The sequence below is a fragment of the Adiantum capillus-veneris genome, chromosome 1 (genome assembly GCF_014529385.1).
Source record: "Adiantum capillus-veneris isolate H3 chromosome 1, ASM1452938v2, whole genome shotgun sequence".
NCBI classification, from domain to species: domain Eukaryota; kingdom Viridiplantae; phylum Streptophyta; class Polypodiopsida; order Polypodiales; family Pteridaceae; genus Adiantum; species Adiantum capillus-veneris.
In genome coordinates, this window is record NC_140931.1 from 142609669 (window position 1) to 142623558 (window position 13890).

At 39.9% G+C, this 13890-nt stretch overlaps 1 long non-coding RNA gene across 1 annotated transcript; it reads right to left on the reverse strand.

The window, feature by feature from the left end:
• Positions 1–7406: 7406 nt before the first annotated feature.
• LOC147465716 (uncharacterized) lies at positions 7407–12196 on the reverse strand. Its single transcript, XR_015189399.1, has 3 exons — positions 11906–12196; positions 7766–7973; positions 7407–7681 (listed from the first exon to the last, which is right to left on the reverse strand). It is a non-coding gene; the product is annotated as an uncharacterized LOC147465716 (long non-coding RNA).
• Positions 12197–13890: the final 1694 nt, after the last annotated feature.

Consider the following 13890-nt stretch of genomic DNA (forward strand, 5'->3'; position numbering starts at 1 on the left):
TCTCCTGTCTCTCTATCTCTCTCTCCCTTTACTTTTTTCTGTCTCTAGCGATATGCTGTGTATGCACGGTTGTCCACTTTGGGTCACAATGCATGTACTACTTGTGGGCCATCATTGGTGACAGAGAGGCTCGATGCCTTGCACAAGGTAATCTATCCAAACAACCATCATTTATTCCCCTAAGGTCATAGCAAGCACAAGGCCCCGACAAATGGGAAGACACCTCTAAAGCTCATGATGGCAAATTGGGCAACCATTTGGGAAGAGCACTACAACAACAATCCGGCTCCGTATCCTCCACCAAAGGGTATGTCAAGGTATTCCATATTGGAAGGACTAAAAAATACACCTCTTGGATCCCATGCACTTATTCAAGAATGTAGCCCAAACATTATGGCACCACATTATTGGCAAGAGGAACTCATTGGGTGAGAGGGAGGCTTTGAGGGCCTCAAAACATCTCCCCGCCTCTCCTACTCCACTCCGTGCCCCCAATGGAAACAATGTGCTTCCTAAAGCACCATGGATGCTCAACAAAGAAGAATTAGACAAAGTGAAGGGTACCATTGCTTCTATTCGCACACCAACAGGATACATGAGGTCGCTAAAGGGATCTTTCACAAAAGTGAATAAGGGTGGAAGCGTTTAATTGTATGGGTTGAAGTCCCATGATTGGAGCAAGATGCTTTAGGTAATGTCCCTATCCCTATTCTATCTAAAGTTTGTGTGTATGGCTTTCTCTCACTTTCCCTTCCCTTAATTTACATTGAAGTTCATTTTGGTGGTGAGTATGTGTATAAGTCAGAACAGGAAAGTCAGGGATGCTATTTTCAAACTTGGAGAGCTAGTAAGGTACACCACAAGACTCCACTCAACTACACTTTTTTTATGTACACAATAATGTCAAACACTTAGTGTATCCTTGTCTGTTTTCTTGCAGATTTGTGAGCTCCAAGGAAATTGAAATAGATGATATCCCTTCTGCTCAAACACTTGTAAGAGAAACACTGTGTGCCATTGAGGATGCATTTCCTCAATCGGTCCTTCTTAGTCAAATCCACCTCTTGGTTCACGTGGTGGAGAAGATCGCTATATGTGGAGTAGTGCACACACGATGGATGTTCTTCTTGGAGAGGTTTTTTAAGACTCTCAAAGATTTTGTGCAGCCAAAGGGTGGATCATGTAAGAGGCATTTGTTTACATCTCAGAGTATTTGGCACAAGTTGATCCTTCAATGCCTGGCATGTGGTCAAACAAGAAAGATGCAAGGATGACTTCACACTTGCCAAGTGGAAAGGGAAAACTATTTAGCATGGATATGAATATATCCCGAGTGGTCAATAACTTTTGTATTCTCAATGCAAAGGTTATGACCAAGTGGGTGGACTTGTAGAAAATGGCAAAGGCAAGGCGTTTTCAAGACAGAGAAGCATGGAAACAAGCACATGGAATAAGGACGGCACCCCCAGTTCCTAGACACCTTGCATGTTCCCGAGATCTCATTAGTACGGAGTGGATTCATGAGAGAATGACCGAAGCAAAAGCGCGCGGAGAAGACACCACCAACAAATAATGGGAGTACTCATATACCTAAACCATACTATAAATTTTTTTCTTGATTTTATCTTTGTATTTGCTAAAAGATATTTTCCTATTTTGTAGTGCCTTTCCTTTAACTCTATGTGGTCAAAGGGTCGTAACTTTTGTACACGCCACATTGACGATCGTAGAACCACCATGGATTATGGCATCATGGGCAACTTTGACACAGACGGTGATGAAGCCAGGTACTGTGGAACTATTGAAAGGATACTAAAGGTTAATTTTAGAACCTTTCATACCTTCATCTTTGAGTGCAAGTGGTTTGCAAATGTGTATAGAGGACATGAGAATGGCCTCTACATGGTGGACTCTAGTGTGCATCACATAGGGAGGTACGACAATTTAGTTTTACCGCGCAATTGTGAGCAGGTGAGTGACTACCTTTTTTATTCTTATTTGCTTGTAACATTAATTATACCAATGTTACTCACTTTGAGCTTCTCTTCTATAGGTCATCTATATCCTAGCAATCCACCAACAAAAACTTTGGTTTTTAATTCTCGTAACACCTTGGGGGAGAGCCATTTTCTTCCACTAATGAAGTGGGGAGCATCTTCAGCCCTCTTCCACCTCCTACTTTGGATGAGGTGGAGACAGAGGAGAGGGAGATTGATGAATCAAGTCCGGCGGCGGCAAGTTTTAGCGAGGATGATTGTCATGATGAGATGGAGGATGACAAATTAGAAGATGATGAAGACAACACACCCACAAACAACAATTCTATTTCTGTCTTTATTGATTTAGGAGCCATGGGCTTAGAATTGGATGATGCTTCTTGTAGAGATCTTTTGGAAGATGACTCATAAACATTTTTCATACTTTAAATTATGAAATTTTCTGGTCATGTACCATTCATCTCTCTCTCTCCCCTCTTCCTCTCTCTAATTTTGTGAACATGCTCAATTATGTTAATCAAGTGGCAGTGGTTAGTTTGCTTGTAACCAAGTGTAATCCTAGATAGCTAACTATTGTTTCATGTTTTCATATCTTTTTTAAAAAAAATTAAAAATTTCATATAATATTCTTTCATTTTTATTGAGAGGAGGGAAACACCAAAATTTGAAAGGGGGGGGAGGGGGGGAATGTTTAAGCCAGAATTTGAAAGTTTAGGTGCTAAATCTTGTCACGAGAATAAATAATAGTAGCGGCCATAACTAAGGTAAAGCGGTAATAATTGCAAAAATATTCGCGGTGATAATTTAAATACAACCCCCCCACCTCTCTTCCCTCTCTAGCTGAATTTAGACCTTCTCTGTACAAAACGCAGTAAACAATTAGAAAACTTCATAGTGGGAGTAGTATATGCATGATGGACATTCTTTCTTGAGAAGTTTCTAAAAAGTCTCAAGGATTTTTGTGACTAGGGGCCCAACCATAGGCATGTTTGGCTGAAGGATGGATCGTGCAAGAGGCATTTATATATATCTCATAGTATTTGGATTCTAATGGTTCCTCCATGCCTCAGATGTGGTTAGATGAGGAGGATTTAAGGATGAATTCACCTTGCTAAGTGGAAAGGAAAATTTAAATTAACATGGACAAAGATCTATCATTAGGAAAAATATGAACCCTCTAGGGGCCCTTTGGGATTAAGGTTAATTAGAGGCCAGCCAATAGGAAGGGGGTGGTGGACAAACTCTATACCCTCAAAAAAGTAGGAGGACAAAGTAGCCTTACACCTCTTAATAGCCTCTTACCTAGTGAGAAGGTAAGGGAGGTGGCTAGGGAAAAGAGAGGGGGGGGACCACTTTGACCTTTTTTCCCCCCACTTTTTACCCCGGATTTAAAAATACGCTAAAAATTTCAAATTTTCAAAAAATTTCAAATTTCAAGTTTTCTCTCCTTAAAAGTTTCCCCTAACCTATTTCATGGTCAAAAAAGTATTTTTGACCTCCAAAAGTCAAAAACGTGCACTAAAAATTTCCAAAAACTTAAAATTTTTCAAAAAAATTCAAAATATCATTTTCCACCGTCCAAAGTCTTTCCGAACCTATTCTTTAGCTAAAAAGTGATTTTCTCTCTCTACAAACCCTTTTCCAAGCTCTCCATGGCTGCAACAACCACATGCACCCCCTGTAGTCCAGCATTATCTCTCTACTAGCTTTCTCCCATCTGCATTGTAGCACCAAGCAAGCTTCTCCCCCATCTCTTCCCCTTGCCCACCACATAGTTCCACACCAAGCTAGCTCCTCTTCCTTCTCTCACCTCCATTACAGCATGAAACAAGATTCTACTCCTTCTACTTTCATTCACTCGCACTACACGAAAACCTCTACTCTGGAAGGTGGAAAAAGCATCAACTCACATGACTTGCATACCACAAGAACAGGAGGTGTGAATATTGCATGGGCATTGCAAGGATTCATCTCCAACATAAAGATAGAATGGTGAGAAAACTACCCTTGTAGCTTACATTCAGAGCTTAAGATCATCTCCATCTTTAAATTTATCATGCTGGAGGGAATTAAACCTCTTTATGGCTTTCAATGTTTAGGCTTCACACCTCATAACATTGGGTGGTGCTATTTTGTTGATGGCTTTGGTGCGCCATCTATCGTTTTGTAGCATGTGATTGAGTCTCACAATGTAAGTAAGTTGTGTTATCTATGGAAAGTCATCAAAGATTTTTCTTATAATTATTCTTTGTATAGTTGTCATTAGATTATTAGAATGATATCATTTTGTACTTTATAACTTTGTGCTCACATAATCTGTTGTTTACTTACAAAGTCAACTTGTTTTGAGAGGACATGAGCAAGCAACCACGTGCAGAGATGGAAATCACCCTATTTTTGTTCCGTGAGGAACCTTTCACTACCATGTTAAAAGATTTTGATAAGAATAGTAGGATTTTTGTAGAATCTTGAACCATTAGGTACTCTCTAGGAGCTCTTAGAAAAGCCATCCCTATAGTACTACTATCTTCCCTAGTGTCATAGACACACAAATACTCGTGTATATGAATCTCTAGATGAGAAAGACAAATACTTGTAAGAGAAGCCTAACATCAACAACATTATCTCCGTTTGTAATTATTTTTATGAGGCTGGATTCCTCTATAAATGCAATATAAATATTTCTTTTTGTTAAATGGTGTCGCACTGAGTGAGAGTATTTAATTTAGATTATTGGAGTTTCATACAGATTTGAGAAATATTGTTGATTTTTATGGATATTCTGATTTACCTGTAAGATGTTTGAAGTTTCAAGTCTTAATCATTCCACCATGAAGAAATTCATGCAATATTTTGATTTCAGTTTAATCACTAATGGTTACTCTTATTAAGTGGATCATAACCTTTGTCAAGATGTCCTCATTTGGGGATATTGAATATATATCAATAGCAACATTTCAAAAGTTGAGAAAGCTAAATTCTTGCTTTCCAAAATGTTATTGTTTCCATACTATGCTTATGCCAAGCTTGACTTAGAGAAATGACAACTTGAGATGGAGGTGTAGATATATAGGGGTGACTTATTATTGATTTTTGTTTCATCATATATATTATAAAGCCTTTGAGTTTCCACATTTTTTAGTAGTGTTGACAAGTTTTTGGTATCAAACCTTCTTAAATATCCCTATTCATTCGCTATTGGTAGCTATTTATTTGGTATTGCTAAAGATCATACCAATAGCTATCACCTTGTGCACTTAATTGTTGAGTTGCGGATTTGATTTTTACTATGTAGCTCATTTGGATAGAGAAAGTGTAAACATAAATTATAGATACATGCATTGTTAACATAGAAGATATGTATCACTCGAACTTATATAACTGCTAATCAAGAAACCTTTGGTTGGATACTATAACAATTGGGGTCACATGTGGTTTCAAATACCAAAGAAATGGCTTAACCAAAACATTCCCAAGAACACGAGGTGAACACAAGGAAGTAAATATTGGCTCCTTGTTTGGTTGATTTCTAGTGCTAAATGTTATGAGTGCACAAAATTTGTGAGGCCTTTGACCTTGGGAGTTCACTAAAGTATATGTAACATAGCACATGTGTTCAACAGAAGGGAATTTATATTCTTGTAAAGTTACAGAAACATGTGTAGGTAAGGCCTATAAGGGCTACTTTCAATCCATTGTGGTGAACGCACATGATATAGGAAAATTTTACATAGTGAATACTCCGGACATCAAACACTACAACTCTATCTCATGGCCATACATTAAAACAAAGCCCCTATTTGTCATTTTGAAGCCCCAGGGACCCTCAACAAGAGGGACCACAACGGCGCGTAGAATGACCATCCAGGGACAAATAGGGACCAAGATATTTCCAAGAACAAGCAAGTAAAAAAATGGTTGATAAGCATGATACAAGGTTTAGGTATCTGCCATTTGGGGGGACGGGGGGTTGCTATGAACACATTAAACTGCCCAGTTCTATCTCATAGCCATGCATTAAAAAAAATTTGTACTTGTCATTTTAGGGACTAGGGACCCTCAACATGAGGGGCCACAAGTACGCGCAAATTGGCCATCCAAAAATTTTTGGATGGCCAATTTGCGCGTCCTTGTGGCCCCTCATGTTGAGAGTCCCTGGGCCCTAAAATTTTGGATGGCCAATTTGCGCGCCCTTGTGGCCCCTCATGTTGAGGGTCCCTGGGCCCTAAAATGACAAGTACAATATTTTTTTTGATGCATGGCCATAATTCAAGTAGTCAGTTTTTTTTTTTTTTAAAAGTGTTGAACTTTTAAGCTGTTTTCAAGAGCTTCTAGAGTTCGATTGGCTCCGAATCTGTCTTGGCTTGTCTCACATAAATTTGTTCATCTCGTCGCACTCTTCGACCATCGTGTGATACAAAAAAGCCATATCCTACTCGGATTCTCCAAAAATTAACGTGCAAGTTGGCAATTTCTTAAAAAATGATGTAAAATAGATATTTCTTACTTTTTCCTTAATCTACGGGCTCGAACGAGCATTAAAACCATGGAATCTGAAAATACTCAGAGAACCAATGTTTTTTATTGTGTTAAGGACTGCATTTCCTACATACAAAACTTTCTCAAAATCTCACCCTAACACCTTCAAAAGTGGCTTCCAAGGAGTGCCCTCGATCAAAAATTAAAACTGAAGGAAAACAATTAGAATGAACTCCTAGACTGTGTACAAACTTTAAAATAACCAAAATTTCCTTTAAAAAAAAGTTATTGCTAAAAATTTGAAAATAGACCACCCTTGGACTTCCCACAATGATAGAAATCAAAGGGTTCAAGGAGAGGTCTGGTGTCACAAGTGCATGGTAGGAATCTAATCGAGGTTTATTCCGTCAAGATCTCTTATACTTTATTATGTCTTCTCATGTACAATCTTACCAAACAAAAACAAACTTACACTTTAAATGACTACAAATCTTATTTAACTTATCAAATAGTTTAAAATATGGTAGACCTAGAGTGCTCTTACACATCAACAAACAAAAAAGTCCAAATTTCTTCTCATTAACTTTGATAAACATACATCTGTGAACAACTTCCAAGGAGTAGTGCGGTCATAGTTCTTACATACATTCCATGACATGGTATGCTCATGGGGTGACCTATCACATAAAAATATCTCTAGTAGGAGTGCCCTCATGTTAGGAAAGGGTGTGTTGCTGCTGATGAAAAGTTTTTGCATTGTCCTACTAGGGATCTCTCCATGTTAGCATAATGATTTTTGGTGTAGTGGGAGCCACATTACCACTGAGGAGAGCTTTGTGCCACCGTAAAAGCTTCATGTTATACCAGTTCCTTGAGCCATTCTTGCAAACAACACCACTCAACTAGCATAGCAAGAGGTCACCTTGTAACAAAACATGTATGAATTCAACATTTGCAAGCTATATAATAAAGACACTTGTTAAGTATATGTTGTACAAATTTGCAAGTATTTATATCTAACTGGGAATAAACAATCCTAAAATATACATTAGGATGAGATTACCACCCCTAATAAGCATGGATTTGAAGCACCTACCTGCAAGATGTAACAAAGAAGACTGTTTAAGAGGAAAAGTGGTGACACTTGGCCTCTCTTACCTGCAGCCTTTCACTATTTGTGCATAAAAGTAACCTTGTGCCAAGCACTACAAAACAAGTAGAGGCAACACCTTAGACTTCAAAGTTTAGGGTTTAGGGAACACAATCAAAAGTAAGAAGTATATTGTTACCTTGCATAAAGGGGTGTTTTATTCAAATATGTGATGGTATTGGCAAGATATTGAAGAACCATCAACATTCATCTCACCGATGGTACGACGTTCCTGGGATGACCTCGGCTCACCCTCACGTGAGGCCTTCGTGAGGCCTTCGGTGCAACGTTGCGAATAAGCAAATATGTATGCATACGATTTGTGATGTCCTTGAGCACCATGGTAGCTGTTGCATGAGAAAGCAAAGGATGAAAAGAGAGATGGGGGAGGGAGAGAGAGGAACATGGGAGGAGACAAGGGGGTAGTGGGGGAGAGAAAGAGGGAGTGGAGAAGGAGGAGAGAAGGGGGCAGGGAGGGAGAGGGAGGAACATGGGAGGAGAGAACGGAACAGTGGGGGAGAGGGAGAGAGAGGGGAGGAGGAGGAGAGAAGGGGGCAGGGAGGGAGAGGAGAGGGAGAAAGAAGGGAAGAGGAAGAGAGAAGAAAGGTTTTTTTTTAAAAAAATGGACTTTTAGTGCTTGTAAGTTTAAAAAAAGGTCAAAAAATACTTTTTTGATATGGATATATGTTGGGGGAGAGTTTTAAGTCAAAAAAAAGTAAAAATATTTTATTTTTTTTAAAGTCAATTTTTGGCTCTTAGTGATCCACGTTTTTGATGATGTGGCCACACCTCTTTACTCCCTTCACTTTCAAAAAGCTAAAGAGAGAAGGTGACCTCCTAGGTCCACATCCTACATGTGTCTAAAAAAAAGGCTAGAAAAGCCTACTCAAAACTAGCTTCTTGAATGCCCTTGTCCCCTTAACCCTACACACAATTAGCCTTAATCCCTAAAAATTAGGATTCCTTACAAGGCCCATGCAAGGTTCATATTTCTCCTAATGTGCCAAGAGGTTAACAATGTTTGAATCCTCAATGCAAATATTATGACCAAGTGGGTCGACTCGTGGAAAAATGGAAAAGGCGACCTGTTTGCAAGAGAGGAAATCATGGAAGTAAGCTCATGGAGGTAGGAGGGAACCCTTAGTTCCTCAAGACCTTGCATGTTTTCTAGATCTCATTAATCTTAAGTGGATCCATGAGAGAATCATTGAAGCAAAGACATACGAAGAGGACATCACCGACAAAGGATAGGAGTATACACAAGGTTACATGTCAAAGGTAGAGTACGCATACACATAAACCATATTGTAGGTTTGATTTGACTTATCTTTGTAGTTGATTGTATACATTTTTTTATTAGATAGTGTCTTTCCTTTAACTCTATGTTGTCAAAGGGTTGACACTTTCATATACACCACATTGACGATTCCCAAACCACCATGATTGTGATGTCATGGGTAACTTTGACATAGATAATGATGAGGCCATGTAGTGTGGGACACTTAAAAGGATACTTAAGGTTGATCTTAGAACCTTTCATACCAACATCTTCGAGTATAAGTGGTTTGCAAATATGTCTAGATGGCATGAGAATGGAATCTACATGATGGACTCTAGCGTGTATCACACAAGAAGGTATGAAAACTTAGCTTTGGAAGGCAATTGTGAATAATGATTGATTACCAAGTTTACCTTTATTTATGTGTACCATAATATCAATGTGGCTCACTTTGAACTTCTCTTCTACATATCATCTATATCCCATCAATCCACCAACCAAAATTTTGGTTCATAGTTTCAATAACACCTCAAGAAAGAATTATTTTTTCCTCTAATGAAGTGGAGACCATCTTCGACTCTCTCCCACCTACTTATAGTTTGAATGAAGAGGAGACCAAGGAGAGAGAGATTGGTGAATCAAGTCCCACTGCCAATATTAGCGAGGAGGGTGATTTTCATGATGATAATGATGAGATAGAAGATGAAGAATTCAAACATGATGAAGCCCAAATGATGATTTAATTTCTCTCTTTGTTGAGATTTAGATGATGCCACTTATAGACATCTTTTTGAAGATGGTTCATAAATATTTTGTATATTTTATTCTAATTTCTACGAGAATTTTTTTATGTGCCGTCCCTCTCTCTCTCTCTCTCTCTCTCTCTCTCTCTCTCGTTTCATCAAGCATGCTAATTTATGCTACCCATATGTATGTGATTAATATAATGACCAATTCTCTTCCATTTTCTTTGTCCATTTTTATGAAAAATATCATGCCCAATATTTCAGACTCTTTCGCTACAAAACACGATAAATGACTATGGCAAACTTTGAGAAAGTTCTGTAGTGTAAATTTAGGTGAAAGATGTAAATTTGTGGCAACATGTAAATTCGGGCTAGTTCAGCCTCCCCAACCGTAAGACTTGAACCCAAGATATCATTTTTGTAGCTTGATGCTCTAATCAATTCACTTGTTGAAATTTGGTGAGTACAAACTTACGGGAATTTTAAAAAAATGGTAAATTTGGGTGCTCAGGCGATGTGTGTGTAAATTCTGGGTTCCAAATCCATGGCCCCTTTTTTGCGGCCAATCGCACCTCCACCATTCATCCCTTCCAAGCTCCCACTCCACGCCTGTGACGCATAGAGGTCTTCCTGGAGAGTCTGGTGCACAGCTGCTGCCTTCTTTTGAACGCTTGACTGCGAAAGCTCTCTTCCAGCTGCCGACATGGAGATATTTCCTTTTTGCAGACTCAGACTCAGATTAAAATACTCCTTGTCGTTGACTGCACCAACTTGTTTCCCTGTTTGACATGATCGGTATATTGTACTATTGGGTACTTTGCCGGCATTTGAGGCCCCGCCAGGACGCGGGACTCATGGGTGGCTACAGCCTTCTAGAGACGCTGTTGCAAGTTCTTCTACGATAAGGGGCAAATTGCAACAATGTCATTTCGCGTGCATATTTGGTAGGTCTCGCACGCAGCGTTGGCGTGGCTGAAGCTCACGTCACCTCTTTTGTCTTGATGTGCCTTGCAAAAGGCAGCGGGGAGCGGGCTTGTCTTCTCCCAACGAGGATTCGCCAACGCCAAATCGGCAGAGTTCAGCTCTCGAAGGCACAAGCTGCCAAGAGTGCGCTGCACAAGAAGCCGTACGCCTACCTTTTCAATTATGACTCAGCACTCCTCCAACAACCAACTACTGCAGATGCGCCTTTCCATGCTTGCTTTTTTGACACTTTTTGACCGAGGTTGCACTAGGCTACAAAAACTTGTCACTCAAGCATTGCTTTCTCTCGTTTATAAACGCCACGGGTGAGAGTCAAGGGATCTATGATGGAAATTGAATCCATCATTGATCCCATCTCCGCCATGCAAAAAATAAACGTCCTGTCGGTCGCGTCACGACTGGAGCCCTCCACCTCTTGCATTGGAGACACGTACCCTATGTAGCCCACCTATCGTAACACATTGAATACATAGTGACGTTGGAGCTATAGATTCTAGCCCCTCCCCCCCCGCCCTCTACTACGTTGATCTGACGGTTTAAAGCACCCTGCCCCGCTGTCAGGGTCTTGCCAAGAAGGCGCCAGGCCTCTAGCTGTGAGGGTTTGTGGGGAGAATGTGAAGCTTTTCACTTAAGCAAGCTTAGTGTCTGTAGCAAATACATTGTGTGTAGCCATTGGAATCTTACACGCAGACACACACATACGCACACGTGAAACCCTCAAAACAAAACAAAGATGAAAACATCAAGGGTTTGATCGTATTTAATCAAAGGTAATATGAAAGGGTTCACTGATGCATTTATAACAGCAAGTCGTTGTGCTCCAAATAGAGTGCGAATGGTTCTTTGAAACTGTAACTTAGTGCTTACAAAGATGTAGATATTTTGCATAGCGATAGGAGTGAACCGTGTGTACAAGTCTTCTTGGTTCATAGTAATATTAAGAAAGCAAGACTCAACCCCTAGAGGAGAATAAATATGTACACATCGAAAGAATTAGAGTAGTCTAGTAGTGGCAAAATAAGAGGACGTGGAGAAAAGAATTTCTTGCAATCTTTCCGGCCCAAAGAGTAACACAATTCTCTGTTGTTGGAAGTGGATTTTATGGCTAATACAAACGTTAATTCTAATATGTTGCACAAAGTGAAAGGGTTGAAAAGTTACACCATTGGCGTTATTCATCTAAGAAAGCTCAGAAAGCAGTCAAACAATGGAGGAAAGAGATAAGAGAGACAACCAACACACAAGCTTAATCCAGAGAAGTGAAGCACACCTCAAAACTTGTGGTATTGTAGCCAACTTGATGAAGGAGATGATGCATAGTAGTCCCCAACACCGTTTGCAAGCCACCAACAATGCGTCTTTATTGATGAAAGAAGGTTACATAGAGTGTATGAGTATTACAAGTGAGGAGATAGAAGGCTTGAGGCATGAAGTAGCAAGCTCAAGATGTGTTGGGCTGAAATTGAGAGAAAGTTTTCCTCAAGGAGATGGCTAGGAGGTTGGGTGATGGCTTGATAGAGTGGATTTATTATGGAGATTACTTGAGCTCTTGATTGCTTGATGGTTTGCTTGATGCCCAAGTGAGGGGCAAGATGCTCTATTTATAGGTGAAGTTGCCTCTTGAAGAAGATATTTGCTTAGAAATATCCAAGGGATTTGTGTGACAAGTGTCTCTCTTTTCAAAATATCTCGAAATTATCTTCAAAGTTTCTAGATCTTTCTCTTCAAGAAATATCTAGAGGTTCTTCTAGATCTTTCTCCAAATATCTTCTCCTTGCCGCCACATGTCAAGAGTTGTTGAGCTATGGTGGGAACATGTGCATAAAGTTGCTTCATAAAAAATTGAGAGAGAGCTTGGCATACATCATGGATGACATATAACAAACTCGTAACCACTTTTCTAAGGGATTTTTCTAGGTCCATAATCACTCCAAAGTGCACCTACTATGTGTAGAATGACACCTCATGGAGTATACTATGACTAAGGCCACTTTTGGCCATGATATACATGTCATATGCCACCTAGGATTCGTAGTAGATAGAAGGTATGTTTTATAGGCTAACTTCATAATGGCTCCAAGAAGAGGTTCACAGAGAAGCCTGGGATCGAAGCCCATTCCCAACAAGAGTGACACATCAGACTCCGACTAGCTTTTTGCATGCTAAGTGGAAAATGCATATACTTATGCACACTTAAGGTATACACATGCATGCTAAATGGAAAATGCATATACTTATGCACACTTAAGGTATACACATAAAATCCATAATATTGTAGGGCTTAGCTTCCATTCCCACCATGCACCTGCCACGGCATAACATCCACCCCCTCTAAACCTGCAGATCCTCCGGTATGTGCCACAACCAATGTTTGTAGGTTCGACTCTCTTGGAGTTTCTTCTTCTTCATCTTCACTGGGTGATTCCAAGCCTTCATTCTCTCTTACTTGATCAGCCGGATGACTATCCTCTCTTCTTTTGAATACCTTGATTATGTTTCCTGCCAATGGGTATCTTTATCTCTGTTCCATCCAATTCAGCCAGGGTGTAAGTGGCATTGTCATGTACGTACTTGACTATATACGGTCCAAACCATCTTTTTGAAACCTTTCGCATGACAGTATGCTGGTTATCAAGACTATTGTCATACACTAAAACCTAATCTCCCTGCTTAATTTCCTTCCTTCTTTGGCTGTGTCGTCTATCAAAGTACCTGGCATTCTTCAATCTTTCTTTTGCAACCTCAATGTCTTCAGGCCTTCTTTCTAGCTGTCTTATACGCAAGGCAAGGAGATCTTCTCTGCTAAGCCCATCTTGCCAGGGTAGCACATTCCATGTGGGAATGGTCTCTTCAATGGGCATTACAGACTTTTGACCATACATCAATTCTGCAGGTATGTAGCCAGTTACGAGCTGTGTGTCGTGCGATCAGCCCATAGAGCATATGGCAATAGTTTTGGCCAGTCACTAATTCTCCCTTCATAAGCTTTAGCCAAGGCTTTGATGATTGGTAGATGCCCTCTTTCACTTTGCCAGTTCCCTTCCGGATTGTAAGTAGTGGTGGTAAGGAAAAGCTTGATTCCTATCCTGGAAAAGAATTCCCTTGCTTCCTCCGTATCCAACTCTCCTCTGTCTGCAATTATCTTTCCCACACAACCATAGCGGCAGATTACATCCTCAAGGAGAAATTTACATACTGCCTCTATAGTCTTTGTCCTTAAAGCTCGCCCTTCAACCTGATTAGTCAAGTCTTCTC